Raw genomic sequence first — 14,204 nt, 5'->3', positions numbered from 1 at the left:
AAACAAATGAAAGATGTCACTTTACCCAGCACGTGGGCACCTTATGGATTTTCCTGTTGCAAAATGCCCCAATGTGAGATGGGGCTGAATGGAAATGCAATTGCACAGCACAGTTATGAATGCACAACCACGAAGATACCACTCCTGCACTGAGATACTCATGTTTTATCCTGACTGTGAAGGTAGAAGATGTTCCTGCACCCCCCAATCCATTTCTACAGCAGAATATCCAGCATGTCATAATTAGAAAATTGCCCAGGACTAAGGTGACAGTGTTTCATGCATGTGCAATTTTCCTGTTCATCATTTCCAAGACGCAAAATTGGACTTGGGCTGCCTGATTCCAGAGCTCCGCTGTTCAAATGCTAATTATAGGAGATATTAATGATAGCACTACCGCTACTTTGTAAAGCAAACTGCATAACACTAGGTAATGAGCAGTGAATGTGCAATCAAATATGGAAGAGAGGGCGTTTCCAAGCCTTTAAACCTCAATATATTCCACAAACAGAATCAAATTCACAGCCAGAAATGCAAGACACAATTCCCTCAACTTTCACGTGAAAGCAGATGTTCTCATTCCCTCAGTACTCCTCTGGGGCCTCAGACAAGTAAGGTGATGGGTAGCTGATACATGAACAGATTTGGAAGAAGTGGTTGCATGCCCACTGTGTTACAGTGCAGGTCACAGGCAGAAGGTGGATGCAGCAGAGAGACAATGCTGCTTCAATGGTTAATGCACCTGACAGACAGCTTGGAATCAGTGTTTCTAACCAGTTTTTAACTTCTTGGAGTACTTTGTTTTCCCTGAAATGCAGAAATGAAAAATGATCTAGCTGATTGCCTCTAATACATTTGATTCCAAAGGATGTAATTTACTGCCTTTGGAAATGGCTATGAGGAGTGTCAAAGAGGCTCAAAACTTCCAAGACAGAAGCCACAGCACCATCTGGGATGTGAAATGAGGGACAATAGCCCCCCTGGATTGCAGCTACAATAAAATGAAGGATCATTACACTTGTTACACAGCTCTTTACATTTCCTTCTTTACTGCTGATTGCTAAGAACTGCCCTGAAGACAAGGTGACAAGCTCAGATGAAACTTTTCAGCAGGCCTTCTAAAACAGGGATTGTGTTTCAGCATGGGGTAGGGGGATTTATGGTCTTGTCTATGTTGACAAGACTCACAAGTCAAAACACGTACAAGAAAATAGAGATGAAGATCCGTAAGCAGGAATCCCTCCAATTTTCTCCAGTTTACTGGTATCTGATGGAAACCAGGAAAACAAATGCAGCCATTCCATGTGAAAATCAAACAAGCAAAGCTTTATTCACTCCTTGAAACAAATAATATATGTTCAGCTTCCACACCACATTAGATTTTTTAGGAATCTGCACTCTGAAGAAAGAACACAAGAAATTCCTGCAGTACTCAAGCCAATGGGCTTGCCTTTCATGGGGAAAAAAAATAAAGAACAAAACAAACCACAAGAAATGACAAGCTTGGTATCCCAATGTTCACACAGTAATGCTTTGCTTTCAATGCTTGCTGTTCTGTTTTCATTGTGTCATTTTTTGTTAACATGTATTTATGCACACTAAAGATTACATAAAAGTCATTTGGCAAAGATAACGCACAGTAGGATTTGGGATAATCCCATCAGCTTTGCATTTAGTACCCAGCTGGAAAAAGGGACAAGATCTACAACATCCTTTCTTGTTTACATAGTGTAATTTCTTTTGAGCTTTCTTGCAAGTGGATTTGCTGGGAAACATTGCTTTCTCTCTAGTAAGGTCAGCTTTCATCCCAGTCCAAAAAGTTGTGTGACCAAAGACAGTAAGGGAGATAGACTAAGGTAACCTTAAAGGCCAGGGCCTTTTCCATTTCTTTCCCTGTACAAAACAAAACCCAAGTTTTTGACCACTTTTATAGGTCATGTGAGCAACATTTTGTAGAATAAATACAGAACTGTGAATTTACAGGCTCACAAAGCACTGTGCTGATGACCTGCAATTAGGTCTCAGGAGAGTAGGAGACAGGAGAAGAAAGAAAAAAAAGGAAGAACTGATGTCTTAAGAAGAAAATAACGAAGAGAAGCAAAGAAAAAGAAGACAGAAACAGATACTGAAGTGAATTCTAAGTTATATTAAGTCATCCTTTCAAAAGCACCAAGTCTTGGCAGCAAATTAGAGGGGATCATGGTCGTATGAACAAGGAGCTTCTGGCCACTTACACTTGGGTCAGCACAGAGATTGCCCTCTTTTTATGTGACGAGCCTCCCTGGGGGGGCTCCTTTGGCCAGGTTTGGCGCTGCAACGCCTCTGTGGCAAGATTGAGCTTCTTGGCAACGAATCCTACCGATATTCAGCAGCACAGCAAACGATCCCCCTCTTCCAGCGAACTGCAGGGATGTCTCCAAGTGTTACATCCCACATCTACTAGATCATGGGACTGGCTCTTTATCTACATTGTTAAAGAAGTGAAAAGGTCCCAGACAGCAGCAATTGAAAACACGCTATGTACATTTCAGGGCTCTTCTGTCTGGAGAACAGCCAGCTGAAACCAAATCACATTGGCATTTTATAATAAAGCCACATCAGAAAACTACATATAAGCTATATCTGGCTATATTTTCCCAGAGAAATAAACTGCATTTTTTCCTCAGGCTACTGCTCCTTAGGATTGTTTCAAGGGTTTTCAAATTACATGAGTAACTACATTCTTCTAAGTCTTTGCCTCCTCTTCCTAATTAAAACATCTCTCAGAATTATCAAAGCAGATATATTAGCATACTGGGCCAACTGCCTTTCATTCTTAACAGTTCTCTGCATATCCAGAGAGAAGGACAGGGAAAGGGGGAAAAAAATAAAAAAAATTCAAAAGAACAGAGATAGGCTCCATTCTTTATATCAAATCAAATCTGCTTTAGCAGGTCTTTTCTGAGCTCCCCCTATCCTTACTGGCTATCACACTATTTTACAAAGCTGTCACCATATGTGAGATACTTCGCTTCAGGGTGAAAATTATCAAGATGAAAGAATGACTTACTCCAATTCTATCAACCTTGTGAATCATTCATGTTCCTTACATGAATCACAGCCAGCTGCAGTACCTGTCAGATTCTGGACCTAAGCTTTTTACAATGTAACTTTTACCAATGACCATTGAAAATATTCTAATAACCCCCTTTCAGGTGCACACATTGTGTGTTTGGCACACACCCCAAGACAAAACAATTCAGTGTATCGTTCAGCATCTTGCTAAAGTGCCACAGTTTTAGCTGAAAGCTAAACAGCCTTCTCTATAACGCAAGGACTGGCTTTATTTATAATTTTTCAATTTTTCAAAAGATAAGTCAGCATTTTCCCCTGGGCTTTAGTAACAACAGGTTTTAGATTCTTAAATGAAAACTGAAATAGGTGAAATCCAGAAGTAAGGAAGCCTGTACCTGTGATCACATTATCAGAGTAATAAATTATCAGATCATCAGCTATCCAAAATCGCATCTAAAGCTCACAAAAATTGCTAAGAATGCTCCAAGTTCACCTTGTGAACTATTTAAACTCAATTCAGCACAATCTGGATGAAATTTTATGGAAAATTAGTATTGAAGTATGCCATTCACACCTCAGTGTCTCCCCTTAAAAACCAGGTGTGTATTCTCAGACCCAATAAATTCTCTCTTCAAACAGATACTCCTTTGTGGCTAAATAAGATATTTTATAACTAGGCTGCTGTCACACTTACATGTCCCACCAGGTCAATTCTGCCCTGAGGCTTTTGTATTGGTGCTGGATCCGTTGTTCCTGCCAGCACAGGTCTCACCAAGGCAGAGCAAAGTCAGCCCATATTCAGCTATCCAAACTTTTACTGCAGTAATGGGATTACAGTGAGGATTTGTTCAAAGATGAAATAAAGCGTTCGTTTAAAGCCATTAAAAATAGTTGCCTTGCTGTCAGACTATTAATCGCCTGTCATAATATTCTTACAGGTGATTATAAAAAGTATATTTCTGTGTAGTCAGAACGCCCTTCTGTCAGCGCAGTGAATGAAGAGCCAGCAATAGGAACAGTCCCACAGCACAGAAACACTGCCACCTCCTGATCACCGGACAGGCAGCTGCCAAGGCGCACACTCAATGCATGACAAGCAGCGGGTTCTTGTTTTAATCTAAATGCCAGTGACGTTCTCTAATGTAGCTTTGTCTCACTTTTTGGGCAAAGGCACACATTGTTCAGCTAATGTAGGATCATTCACTGAGCTGCAGTAACCCACCTTGGTGCCTGAGCTCTGTCAAACCCAACCTCTTTCCTTTCAGGCGCACGATCTTGATATTTCATTGCTGCTACACCAGAGACATCAGCAGTTACTCCCACTACCAACCACAAAAAAAGCAGATTTAGTTCTGGGAGACCATGGAAAGACGTGGTGCGAAAAGCTACAAAGCCTAATATATTGTCTTCATGCAGAAGTTGTTGCTAAACTTCACATAAAAGCATAGAACAAAGCATCATGTCCTGAACCGGTGCCGGTGCCCAGCCCCACTGCAGACCGAGAACCCATGCCCAGCCCTGCCTGCCAAAAAGCTTCACCCCCAGATCCCTGCAGTCACAGGCAGGCAGGACCTGGGCAGCAGCACCCACTGCAACTTTGTGGAGACCATAAAACACAGTGTTCTGGTGCACTCACTGGAAAGGAATAATTTCTTTTTCCCTCTGATTAATACCAATATGATCATGGCAAGGGCAAGAGTACATTTTATGCCTGGGCTGGTTAAATGTCATGATTATTTTGCAAGGCATGTGGGTCTATGTCTGAGGCATCCCTGTATTCATCACACTTAAAAGGCATAAATGAATACTAGAAATTTGGGAGTTCTGGTTCAGTGACAACAAGAAATTTTGTCAACAGAACAAGTGACCTGTTCCAAATTTCTGGTTATGATATATGGTAGAAAACGTAAAATAAAGTAAGGAATATTAACAGACAACAGCTGTTAAATAAAATAGTATGTCCTTGAAATAGAGAATAAAAGAAAAATGTCATTCACTTCAAGTAAGACTTCTACTTTATCAAAGACTATGTTAGACTCCATCTCCCAAAAGTAGTTCTAAATCAACACCACAGATTCAGCTCCTGGAAGTCTGGGTATTTTTTACATACTTTGCCGTGCCCCACTTACACTGGAAGCAGCTCTGAACAAATGCCCCTAGCACCTCGTCATGAGCAACAGATTCACCAAGATTCTTGTTCCCAAACATTCCTGAACTTGCAGACCAAGCCCTTTGGCAAAATGGCTGGGCAAAAATGTTGGCTTTTTAGAAGGAGGAGATTGGCCCTCGACTCACAAGCAGTGTTAGCAGGCTGATTTGAAGAGGGCTTGGAGGGAAAATGAAGTTTGCTGACAGCAACCCCCCCAACATCAGATGTTGTTGCTGGAGGAGGGAAACGACCAGAATCAGAAAGACTTTTGCCTCATCCCAGGGCAGTTTTTTGTGCCCTGGCTGGGCTCCTTGCCCACCAGCTGTCCCCTAACACATCACCCAAGGGAAGCCCACAGCAGCACTGAAATAACCATGGAGCAGTCCTGACATGGCACAGATTGCTGGGGGGCTATTTCACTTTGGAAAAACTTTTTCCCTATCCTTTTCTGCACAGAAAAGTCCCCAGTTCTGTCTCATCTCATAGCCTCTAACACCCACAGGATGAGGTACCATTTTGTGCCCCTCGCTACTAGGAAAGGGGGACCCATCTTCCCGGCCCTGCAGTGAGGAAACACCCGCCGGCCGTAAGGCTGACTGACCTGCACACTTGGGCTTTGTAATTCTTCTCTCCCTCCTGCACTTCCATTAACTTGTCTGGCACTACAGCAATCATGAAGAATCCCCAGCCTTTTCACTGCCCTGCAAACAGCATCTGGGGCTCTGACACACTGGAGCTGCAGTGTGGCTCCAGGAGCCCCTCAAACCCACCCTGAAATGAGGGACCCGTTGTGAAGGGACTGACTATGATGCTGTCAAAAAATGATGCTGCTCTTCCCCACCTTAGAGAAGCAAACGCTAATGAGAAGCAGCAGTGCCATTTTGTCAGATCCATGTTATTAATCAAACTGGTAATTAAATACCTTGTGGAGGTCTACTTACCTTTTCCGTGAACACACACAAAAAAAGTGGACTTTCAGCCTTTTCTGCACATCCACGATGTGAGGGATCAAGGAACAATCTCGCAGGTTGAAGCAAATGGAGGTCAAACCACTTATCTAACTGAAAAAGAATATTAAAGTCTGTACGCAGAAGGGGTTTGGGTTACTAAAAAAAAGTCTTTGGGCTGATGAGATGTGGCATTATGACTTCCAGTGAAGCTGATCTTTAAATCAAATTCGATTTAAAAATAATTTGCATTTGTGGGGGTTTTTTAAATACCATTGTAGTCAACACTGGGAGAAGTGATTTAGGCAAGCAATAGGTTACTCGTATCTTCGAGACAAAAGGAGGCACTTTTATGGATTTCTGTAGTTAAGCATGACTTATCAGGCTCCACAGAGGCCTTTGTGGATGAAATTCAGTAACCGCAGTTGCAGAGGGTAACAGTAGATGGTCTCTGCAGGCTGCAGGAGCCATGCACCGATGTCACAGAATCACAGAAAGGTTTGGGTTGGAGGGAACCTTTAAAGATCATCTAGTCTAACCCTCCTGCCATGGGCAGGGACAAATGCTCATGTACATATACCCAGAAACACTTCCGAAATGCAAATGAATTAGAACTGGTTGAATTAGTCTCTTTGAATAATTTGACTGCTACATTTTGCATTATTTGTTGAATAATTTATTCACAAATACATTTTCTCAATTATTTGACCTCTGCTGCAAAGTAATGAATGTTATTTGGCAAATAATTTACTGTACAATATTTATATGAACACATTAATTCTGAATATATTTCCCTATTACTCCATTACTTCCAAATTCACTGTTTGAGTGATCTCAGTATAGAGAGCAGGCAGCCATCTTTTACAAGTAATTTCTATTGCCTAGTCTGGTTCATTCTAATTCAAATATCTCAGTACATATTCCAAAATATTTCAGCCTCTTCTGGGCACATTCCCTGTGGATAAAGCCTGGAGACCTCCCGGAATAAACACAAGTGATGTGCAGGCAGGTGCAGACATAGGTAAATGGACCAGGGGGAACAGAAAACATGGGAAATACTCAAACAGAGGTACGGCAGGGAGAGGAGGGGGGTTGGAAGCCATGTGTGAGTATTCAGAATTTCACTGAGATTTGACAGGACTAAACATATAATTCCATAGCTCTTGGGAAAACCATAGCCTTTGCTGAAATACTTTTTATCTCTGTAGTACAGTGATACAACTTACTCTTTATTTAAGCACCAGGACAGTAGACTGGGCACAGATGGAATCATAGTCTAGAAGATGGACAAAACCTATGCTGTTTTACCAACATCATGTCACTTGGGTCTTTAGAATGAGCAGGTGGGAAACTGGATGGAAATACATGAAACTGGTCTGAAATACATGTAATAAACATAACCTCAGGAACCTCTCTGAAAACATTTGCTCTCTCTACTTGGACATGAGCAACACACCAACACCCCATGAAGGAATAGTGCTGGATTTAACTCTGCCTTCAGATCAGCTACAGAAATAGAGAAACATCAAGGTGCTTCTGCACACGCAAATAGGATGGAGAAGCATTAAAATCCCTAAACAATACATACTTGAAAGGATATTTGGTTCACTGATTAACGGCAAATACATAAAACTTACTTTCTTCTAACCATGCCCTCATGACTTGCAGTCCAGCAGTTTTCCTAGCGAAGAGCACCAGAGGAGCACACAAGCCCTGTGGTTGGAAGGCTTCACATGAGCGTTCGTTGAGCTGTCATTGGTGGACTTGTGATTTCCCATGTTCATAATCAATCAACCATCTGGGACAAGGAATATAATCAAAGGGATTCACAGCCTTATAAGCCTCTTTTCAGCAGCACGACATGTGGGCACATGCTTGCAACAAACTCCTTGATGGCCTACAGTTTTCTGCTGGAGAAGGAAGCACAGGAAAACTCTTCTACTCTGTAATTTTATACCACCATTGCAGGTTGAAGCATTGCAGACTGAAGCACGTCGTCGTGTGAAGAGTATAAAGAGGAGACAAAGCACTGTGTACATTTGGGATGATTTCATCTCCTTCACCCAGAGAATAAAGGATGATTGAGTCAAGACCACTATCCTGCAGCAATCATATATATTCTCTGCCATTCTTCTACCTTTTTTATGCTGTATCCTGAACACAGAAAACCAATTTTGTCTTTCCTGGATTTTGAGTTTCTCTTGCCTGAGTTTGATTAGAGAAGACAGCCAGCACTTCTCAGGAACTGAAGAGTTCTCCTTGCCCTGCGTCAGTTTATTCCTTTTTTGTTTGTTTGTTTGTTTTCCAAATGTAACTATTTTAAAAAAATTTTTCACTTTCCTGTGGCAAACAAAAATCAGCCTTTTTGGTGAATTCCCATCTGGAGAAGGCTTGCTTATATACTATCTAGAGCCATGCAAGACACAGCGAGCCATAAAATCTGTAGACAGTCATGGAAGTTCAGTCAAGATGATTTTTTTTTCCTGGGAATCTCCTCCCATTCCAATAACAGTTCATACAGTTTATTCAAGTTCAGATGGAAAAGAAAATATTATCTATCCCACAAATAAATGGACTTGGCTGCAAGAGATGATTACCAGCTTGCAGCCAGCTCTGAACAGAGACACAAGGCTAAACCTTGAGGAGTCATCTCCAGTACCATCTCTTATCTATATCACAGGGTGCATAATTAGATGACAGATCTTGATCTTCATATAACAGGAGTCAGGTGTAGTTTTAATTTATTTTCCATCCCGTGCATGGCTTTTCTAGTCTTTGTTACTTTAGTTTTAATTAATTTTGTCCATAATTCCCTTCTAAACAATCTATCTTGTGATTTGCACGTAAAAGAAGCTGAGGAGCAACAGAGAGATTTGCCACTCTCATTTTGCACCCACTTGCTTACATCTTAACAGGATGCTCCTTTCTCATGCACATCCTCTCACATCTCTTTCAGTTATAGGTGGACCCCTTCAAAATGTCATTTCTAAGTAGCCTCCCAAAGAGAGGCAAGCTGTGGTTTCTTTCCTGATATCTTTCCCAAAGATATCATTTAGCAGTGTCCCTTGGATACCCTAAGAATTCCTTAGAATGCTCTTCCCCCACTATTGTCATCTATTTTCTTATTCCCTGTATTGGGTTTCAGTGGCATTCCCCAGGAAAACATTTCTTTTCTGAATTATATTATTTACATAAAGCTGCATCTGTGGGAAACTTTACACCAACAGCAAAGGCCACAAAAGGTGTGATATTTACAAGACATATAGATCTAGAGATACTCCAGTAAAAAGGGACACATTTCACTGACAATTAATTAATTTCTTACAGTTGTCGAGTTCAATTTGCTCACAGTCATGGCTACAAATGATGCACTGATCTCGGTTCTGGACCTGTGCACAGCTAATGAGTAGGAAGTCCTTAACTGAGGTTCCTGGCTGCATCACAAAATAGTCTTTTTTATAAATCAGAAATGATAGCAAAGGGTTGAGCAATTTTTTGGCTGGTTTTGCTTGACCTGATAGTGCTCACTCTCACAGTGCCCATGATCCTGGACAGCGTAACATCATGTAACATCTTGTTCCCTCAGGAACCAGAAAATATGTTGATCCACTTCTTTACCAAATCATGGGATAGGAGCATCATTTAGTGTACAGTCAGAATTACTCAGTCCTCATTTAGGTCTTTTTCAGCTTTGTTTTTTGAGGACAAGTGATCAGTCTCTTGAACAGCTTCCTTCCTTCCTGGGAAGGTCAGGATGCCCTTAGTCACAACTGGATTGATGCAGGAGGCTTCACAGCACTCAGCATCTATTTCTCCTTCCCACATTTGTCTACATCTTTCCTTGTTCTCCCACAGTTCTATCACCTGGGATGGTTTTGACAATTCTTTCCTACATGCTCAATCTGATTTAGTTTCCTTATATTTCCCCAGGGACCTGAGTTGCTGTTCGTGCCCTAAATAATTTAGTTTCCCTTTAGAGAGAACACCATTCAGTGTAATTGTAGTGTCCCCAGTCTCAGCAACAGGAAGTGGAGTATGGAGCAATTTTAAGCTGCTCAACTACTTTGGCTTATATTTTGCTCCCTTCCATATTGTTCTTCAGGTAGGATCCCCCACTAGACCAACAGAGTTTTGATAGAGCACCTATTTGATTTCTCTCATTTCATGCATTCTTTGCTTTGTCTGCTTGAAAACATGGCCCAGTCACAGCTTATGTCCCCCTATGCTCAGCAAGATGTCACACATTTTTAACCACACAATCTCACCCTGCAAAAAGATTTAAAAAAAAAAAAAAAAAAGAGAAAAAGTCTTCAGGCAAGTAAAGAGCATTGAGTCCTATGACAAGTTGGCTGTGTTTCTTAATCACCAACTGCTGCCTGCAAGAGCAGTATTTCCTTTTATACTCTTAGGAATGACTTGCTTTATTTCCCTTTTTTCCGTCCAGCAAATGCTCAGTTGACAGGATAGCAATGCTTTCTCATTACCTTCAGGGAGACAGGCACTACTCAAAGCAGCGAGAGCAAATCCTTTGACCATGTCCTAAAGTACTGAGAAGAGAAATGCAGGTCCTCAAAATCCCACTTGATTTTCAGATAAGTGCAGCTCACCTTGTTCTGGCCTTTTCCTCTCCAATTCTGCCTGATCTGCTGTGTATTTTGCTTCAGTGACAAAATAAACACATGATAGATAAAACCCCACATGACAGGTGGCATTAAAGAGGCTTATTTACAAATGCTCACATTTTTCAAGATGAAATTTCCTGATCCAAGATGGAAACTCAGGTGGAGCCTTATAATAAATATCAAACCAGTAACTCTAAAGTGTTCCCAATTAAGGCCAGTCCCCCACTGCTTTTCTGGTCTGCTCTGCCAACCCCATAAACCATCTGTGTGAACAAGCTGGATCAGAGCATTTTAGAGAACTACATCCTTCTCTCCCAGGCAGGGTTTAGAAATGTAAACCATGTAGGAGGATCTATGCTGCAGGCTGGCTACTCTAAACAGAACAACTTCTAATTAATTTTTTTTTAATAGTGCCACGAGCTCCTCTTAAATTGAGGAGAAATGCATTCTACGTTCCTTTACAGAAAGGCATTATATATTACACTTAATCTGATTATGTAGGAGAAAAATAAACCAGCTGAGCTTCTAGGAGCTTGAAATATGTCCTTTTAAATGGTGTTTAAACAGAAGAGTGTTTATATCAGCTCACTTTAATATGAGGTAAAGCACCTTTAAAAAGTGGTTTTAACATACCTCACAATTATCATATTATTGCAGACGCCTTGTTATGAGGACACCTTACAAAGGAAAAAAATTCTGAGCAAAAACTGCTGTCACTAAATTGTAATTTACTGACTCTAAAAGTGTTAAAGAATTACAGCAATAGAGATTGAAGATTATCCACCAAGGAAATGAGCCTTGAAATCTGTGTCCCATGTATTTGGTTACAATTTCATTTCTGAGGGAAACTGTATTTTAGAAAAAAAATCACATAAATCTTTTCAAATAAGGAAAGATATACTGGGGAATCAGGATGGGATTATGTCTCCTGGTCATTTCTTCCATCCGGATGAATAACCTTACCCACATGAGCAGTGAAAAGTCAATTCATTATTCTAAATGAATGGTCCCAGCTGACTCAATTGAGCCTTGAAGAAAGCCCCGAGGGCTGGATGTGATGGTGAAGCTCCTCTGGATACAGTGTTTGGGCAAAGCAAGGACCAGAACCTCATCCTCACTCTCTTTCCATTTTACTCCATCACACCTTTGTTTGCTAATGGAAACAAGTGTGAACATAAAAACTGGCAATAATGAGAGGTGAAATTTTAACCCAGCCTTGTAGCTCATTCCATGCAAGCAAAACCAAACCTAACACTTAACTAATGACTCTGATATGATCTTCTCAAAGAGGTCAGGTCCGGAAGCACGAGGAGATGTTGAGAGAAGGTTAAAACTGACAAAAAGCTACAGGTGAAGAGTATTTAGAAGAATGCCACTATGTGACCAAGCTGTATGTGTCATAGCAGGGTTGCAACTAAAAAGAAATAAACTGTAATTTGTGTTACATAATAAGCTTAAGTGATCAGTAAAGAACTGGAATAATTTGTTATAGGATTTACAGGCAACCAATAGAAGACAAAGCACTTACAAGTGTGTCATGCTGAGGTGAACCCTTCATTTTTGCAAACAGCTGGACAGTGGCATTCAGGAGTAGCAGCTCTATCATTTGTTTCTTTGTGGCCTCTGTCACCTTACGTTAAGAAAACCAAGGCAAGGTTATATTTTGTTTCTGCTTTCATGATTGTCCTTTCCCACTAGCTTCTGAGCCAAAAGACCTAAGGCACTTTGGGATATTTGATGTCAGCTGGGGAACTCCTTAAGGTAACTGCTGCTGTTAATGCAAAAAATCAGAACCCTTTTCTACACTCTCAGTCCCACCCAAGCTCTTACTGATTTCTTCAAAATACACTTAGCCCAAGACTAAAATCTACACCCAGCACATGTTTAATACCATGGAGGCTATAAGATCATCTTTAAAAGGATGATACCTGTCATTCACAAGATGCCCATATTGCTATATACTTCATCAAGTGCAAAATTACTCATCCAACTGTATCATCTGTAGCCCAAAGACCAGCAGGAAACAAAGGTAACAAGCAGCAGTAACAAAAGTCTACATATGGTGCACAAAACCTACCTGACCCTGCTGACTGGGTCAGACCTGCCCAGAGAATGACAGACCAACTCCTCCCTCTTAGAGAAGGATATGGATCAACCCATTACAGAAGCATCCCACCTTCTTAAATCATGAAAATCTAGAACAGTTCAAACCTCTTCACTAATGATTACAGGAGTTTTAATCGCTTTCATTTTGAAATTCAAATTGGATGTAACACCTGAGCACCTGTAATTACCTTTATGGAAGTGAAAATTTCCATCAGGTTAGGGCACTTTCCATATATCAGGCAGAAAAACTACAAGATTCAAGGACCAAAACCTGAAAATTAACAAGCTCTGATTCAAAATAAGATTCACATTTCCAGTGATGAAGACAATTAACCACAGGAACATAGGAAGTTGATGGATTCACCTCTTCTGTAAGTGAAGATTGAATGACTTTCCCGAGGGTTTACTGTAGCTCACACATAAGACAGGAGCAAAATAGAAGTTATTAAATGAAATCTTTCACTTTGTGTTATAAATAATGTCTGAACAATTGCAATGACACATCCTGCCTTTACTGTTAACAAAATTTGCAGTTGTTGCCATAAACAGTCCACATTTGGATGCTTCATCATAGAATAAACTTTAAAAGAGGAAGTGATATTGTTGAACTCTAGAGCTCAGCTGAAATCACCAGTGCATGACATACAGCTGGTATTAAAATTAAGTTGTTAAATTGGTATGCAAATATCATACTGTCTATCATTCAAGATTCAAAAAGCAGCCAAGAGGACAGGAACCAAAATAACAAAAGGTATGATCTCTAATTGTATCACTAGGCATCCTTTATGTCTCTAATAAAGTACTGGAGCTTAGTTACTGCTGAGAGGAGGAAAAGCTGATAGTACTCTGGTTGATGTTGCAGTACAAAGGAAGCAGAGAATCTTAATCTGCAGATAAAAGAGACATAAGCTCTAATGAACACATGCTTAAAAAAAAAGAACCCCCTCCCAGTCTAATAGCCTGAAGGTATCTTAAGTAAAATGTCTGAGAATGAAAACTGATCTGTTTAATTAATGCTGAGCTCTAATCGTTAACACCAATTACATAACAAAAACTATCCAGGATTCATGCACTAGGAAATTAGATACAGTAGACAAAACAATAATTAAAGTGCTGACCATATTTCCTTCTGGAACAGGGTCTAGTACATCTAGGTTTTTGTAAATGCAGGATTGTATCCTTCAGCTGTGGCACAGATGAGCCACCTGGGCTGGCGATTTTTGTGATGTGGGACTTCCAACATGATCTGTGATGTTCACTGCTGTGGTTTGCTTCTATGCCCATGATGAAGCTAGAAGCTGCTATTTCCCATGCTTTTCTTACAAC

This window comes from Corapipo altera, unplaced genomic scaffold, assembly GCF_003945725.1.
Source record: "Corapipo altera isolate COAL_440 unplaced genomic scaffold, ASM394572v1 45, whole genome shotgun sequence".
Lineage (NCBI taxonomy): Eukaryota > Metazoa > Chordata > Aves > Passeriformes > Pipridae > Corapipo > Corapipo altera.
Note: the sequence above shows the minus strand (reverse complement) of the source record.